Source organism: Triticum dicoccoides, chromosome 3A (assembly GCF_002162155.2).
Source record: "Triticum dicoccoides isolate Atlit2015 ecotype Zavitan chromosome 3A, WEW_v2.0, whole genome shotgun sequence".
NCBI classification, from domain to species: Eukaryota; Viridiplantae; Streptophyta; class Magnoliopsida; order Poales; family Poaceae; genus Triticum; species Triticum dicoccoides.
Genome location: NC_041384.1, coordinates 697,388,650 through 697,393,497, shown reverse-complemented (window position 1 = coordinate 697,393,497; position 4,848 = coordinate 697,388,650). Strand labels below are relative to the sequence as shown.

The following is a 4,848-nucleotide window of genomic DNA, read 5'->3' as shown; positions in this document are numbered from 1 at the left end:
CTGAAAGCACAAACATCTCAGTCAAAAAACATGCATCTAGCAAGTTTTGAGCTCCGTAACTGGGCTAAGATACATAATATAATTACAGACATGGAATTAATCTACCAGGGTACTTCAATGAAAAGAAGTTAAATTAACAGTCAATGATGCAAATAGTACATTGAACTTTCTTTGTCTAAGAAGCTAAATTTTGTGTGCTTCGCATCTTCGGTAGCTGCAGCAGCAGCAGCATCTTGCTTAGTTTCCTATCATGACATGGCGATGCTCATCAGGTGAGTAATGTGCAAAAGGGGAAACAATAAGAGTGTAATTGAACATGAGTACTAACATCTGTTGTGGATGCAGGGTCAACAACATCTCCAGGAAAAGCGGTTTTTCCAGTTTCGGTAGGATCTTTAGGCACAACCGCAAATGATGTAGTTCCCTTGGTCTTGGAAAGTGAAGTGGAGAGCCTGTGACCAACATTCCTATGGCACGGTGATTTGCTGCATTTATAAACATAAAAGTATATTAGACGTTACCAAACTGACAGAGCCAGAAAGCTATAGCAGTGCACAATCCTGATTGAAATACCTAGGTATTTTAGTCACAGGAGCTTGTCCCTTGCCTTTCAACCGCTCCATACTTGAAGCATATAATCAATTAAAACACATGGTAAACAACATTTTCGCCCTGCTGACCATCTCCTCTACAAGACACCCGGATTAAAAGTGGACATAGTCATTTATACAGTCAAAGGCCAAAGCGTAATTTTCAGAAAGCAAAAGATAAGTAAGCAATATAATTTCCCTATGCGGGAAAGATGACAAAATATACTATGTTTTCCTTATACTGCAGGTTGCAAATTCGTACATGTCTCACAAAAAAAATGAATTAATTCAACAAGCTAATCTGGCAAATTATTGGCACACGAAAATTAGTGAAAAGGCTAAAACATCCACCACAGCCAAGTAGTCACACGTTTTGAGTACCCTTTTAGCTCAACCACATGCACCATTGAGAAAGATGTTAGGCTACTAAATATTGATAAAGATCTTAGGATACATACTTGATCAACGACTAAATGGATTCCAAAACTTGATTGTATTTTTTTTTCCTAAAACACAAATACAAAGCCTAAAAAAGTTCTAGGCCTGTTATGTTCTTGGGCTTATGTACAGGAGACTATTCATATTACCATGTCAATGAAAACATAGAAATGATCGTAAAATAGATAAATCCCAGAATAGTAAAACAGTCTTGGAAGGTAGAAGGAATGATTTAATGAACAAAACAGTCTTGAACTATACTCCATTTAGAAAAGTATGACTGAAACCAATGCACAGATTTAATCGGATTCCACATATACATAACAGTAATTTGCCACTTGCAAAAGAAGAAGCTACCAAAATACAACAACCGTAAGGAATTTTCTCACAACACTGGTATTGACTATTGAACCAACAAGAAGTATTAATTCTGTTACCTGGTAAACTGACCAGGATATGAAAGAACATATTAGGCATCCGGGGACCAACTTCATCTTTGTTTTTATTTAATTTGTGAATAGGAAAATATATATTTTAGTGGCAAATGAATAATTTCTGCAATTGGTAGTATGCAGCCATACTATTGTGTACTAAAATAGAGAAAAGAGCATGGAAGTGGATACGTTTTAACAGAGAAAAATCGTAGAAATACACTATGTTAGACACGGTAAAAAAACAAAAACCATCTTGCTAGTACGACCAATAAGCAGGAAAAAACTTGAATAATAGTGGAAGCAAGGTGAAATGTAAATTTATTTGACATTGTAGTTATTACTACAACAAAAATGGTTTATAATACCAACGAATCTATGAGAGGAAGGCAACAAACAATACGATAAGCCAAGGCCCCCCGCTAGCAACTGAGGAAAAGGGTGGCAGAACAAACAATGCAGTAGACACAACAAATAAATAGCGGAGAGGCAGCGAGCAGACAAAATCCTCAGAGCCGCGGGAAGGTGGTACAGAAAAATCACATATGCTCCTGCCTTCATGAGCTAAGAAAGCATGGCTAAAAAATTCAGACCTCATTTTATCTCATCACGTCTAGTACAGAATCCTGACCCTGAAACATGCAGCAAAAAATCAGATATAGTTCAGCCTTTATGAGCTTAAACGCATGGCTAAAAAATTCAGATTGTGTGAGAGAGAGGAGATTGGCTACACCCCAAATTAACAGGAACCAAAAATTCCATTATTATGCATGATGGATTAAGCTGTAAATTCATTAGTATGATAAAGAAAATGTCATTACTACAACCTTTAAATTAATAGGAACCAAACATCCATGCCAAATCACAAAAAGCATCAAGGGCAATGTATCTTAGAGTACACAATACACCTCAAGAATCAAAGGCGGGTTGTGGGCGTTCACCTAAGCCACCAAAACAAATAAGTAAAATTTACATTAGTAAAAGCAGGAATAGCAGGTGACCTCAATACTGGCAGCCATGGTTTCAATTGGAGGAATGAAAAGAACAGTGATCTGTGAGAGATGACATAGGCATGCATAGCTCTAGATTTGACCGGGGCATGAACTGGAAAATAAAATTGTGAACTGATGTCAACATAATAGGTCAAATATAGACTTCCATAAGGACCCATAACTAACAAACAATAATCCCATTTTATTGACTGAAAACATCAAATAAGTTGCTCCAGAAGTTATTGACTGAAAACATCAAATAAGACTATACCTCCTATGATTCTGATAAAAGTTGTCAAGTTGGTAGTAGGCATAAATTGGCTGCTTCGTATCCTTTGTAACCTGCATGGTAACACCCAGATCTCATTTTAGCTAAGAGACTGATAGAAGGTGCTTGCTGATAGCTGCACACGCAACACAATTCTAGAAACTTGAAAAAAATAATGTAAGAAAATCGTTCAGTTATGTATTACCGTGAGAGTCCTTGTGCACTCCCCTAGGGCACGCCATAGAGAGGGCCGGCCCTCCCTTCCTCCACTCCTTTATATACGGGGGCAGGGGGCACCCCATAGACACACAAGTTGATCTTCGTGATCGTTCTCTTAGCCGTGTGCGGTGCCCCCCTCCACGATAATCCTCGATAATATTGTAGCGGTGCTTAGGCGAAGCCCTGCGATGGTAGAACATCAAGATCGTCACCACGTCGTCGTGCTGACGGAACTTATCCCCGACACTTTGCTGGATCGGAGTCCGGGGATCGTCATCGAGCTGAACGTGTGCTAAAACTCGGAGGTGCCGTAGTTTCGGTGCTTGATCGGTCGGGCCGTGAAGACGTACGACTACATCAACCGCGTTGTCATAACGCTTCCGCTGTCGGTCTACGAGGGTACGTAGACAACACTCTCCCCTCTCGTTGCTATGCATCACCATGATCTTGCGTGTGCGTAGGAATTTTTTTGAAATTACTACGTTCCCCAACAGTGGCATCCGAGCCTAGGTTTTATGTGTTGATCCTATATGCACGAGTAGAATACAAGTGAGTTGTGGGCGATATAAGTCATACTGCTTACCAGCATGTCATACTTTGGTTCGGCGGTATTGTTGGATGAAGCGGCCCGGACCGACATTACGCGTACGCTTACGCGAGACTGGTTCTACCGACGTGCTTTGCACACAGGTGGCTGGCGGGTGTCAATTTCTCCAACTTTAGTTGAACCGAGTGTGGCTACGCCCGGTTCTTGCGAAGGTTAAAACAACACCAACTTGACAAACTATCGTTGTGGTTTTGATGCGTAGGTAAGATTGGTTCTCGCGTAAGCCCGTAGCAGCCACGTAAAACTTGCAACAAACAAAGTAGAGGACGTCTAACTTGTTTTTTAGGGCATGTTGTGATGTGATATGGTCAAGGCATGATGCTAAATTTTATTGTATGAGATGATCATGTTTTGTGTAACGCCCTCGATGCGGCTATATCTCCCACGTGTCGAGGCACGACTTAGAGGCATAACCGCATTGAAAGCAATGTTGCAAGTTAAACAATCTTCACAACATCCCATGTAATATAGATAATAAAAGGGGAGATACATAGTTGGCTTACACTCGCCACGTCAAACAAAGTACATAAATAGCATTACATCATCCAATCACTCATGGCCCGACTACGGCGCCAAAATAAAAGATCAACCCAACATGCGACACGGTCCCGATCGCCCCAACTGGGCACCACTATTGATCATCCCCAAAAGAGACATGGATCACTAAGAAACAACATGAACATATGTCATATTGAAATAAACAGCTCAAGGACTTAGTGGAATTGCTAAGTCCCTGAAATCAGTATTAACGAATGCACCACTTTGCAAGCTTGTGCTAGTCACCACACACATCACAAAAATACATGGGTTGCACCTCTGGATAGATGGCAAAGCATATAACAAAACATATGTAGAGCTCAGGGGCATATCATGCACACATTAAACATGGCAAAAATGACAAATATCTAATTGGAGCAGTAGATCTGACAATTATCTCAAATAGCATTCTTCCAACAGCATTTCAGGCATCAAGATGAACTCAAATGAAAATGATGCAATGAGATGAAATGATGTACTCTCTGAGACGAACATTTTGATATGCTATATGCCCAAAACGGAGCTACAGATGCGGAGATACGATGCGACGAACATAGCAAAATAATTAGGGTTTCGGGGCAAAAGTCAACCGAGATATTTAGATCTGAGATTTGCACGCAATCCGAGGTTCGACGGGGTTCCTGTTCGCCGGAGTTGACGAAGCTCGCCGGAGAGAGGGGGTCATCGCCGGACTTGGGCGGCGGCGCGGTCGACGAGGGGGCGGCTGACGGCGGCGGTGGGCGGCGCCGGAGCGAGGTGGGCGGCA

The 4,848-nt window shown here is 41.3% G+C and overlaps 1 long non-coding RNA gene across 1 annotated transcript; it reads right to left on the bottom strand.

Annotated features, from left to right (window-relative positions):
- Window positions 1-1,333: 1,333 nt before the first annotated feature.
- LOC119273176 lies at window positions 1,334-2,945 on the bottom strand. Its single transcript, XR_005134814.1, has 4 exons — window positions 2,925-2,945; window positions 2,723-2,793; window positions 2,461-2,563; window positions 1,334-2,091 (listed from the first exon to the last, which is right to left on the bottom strand). It is a non-coding gene; the product is annotated as an uncharacterized LOC119273176 (long non-coding RNA).
- Window positions 2,946-4,848: the final 1,903 nt, after the last annotated feature.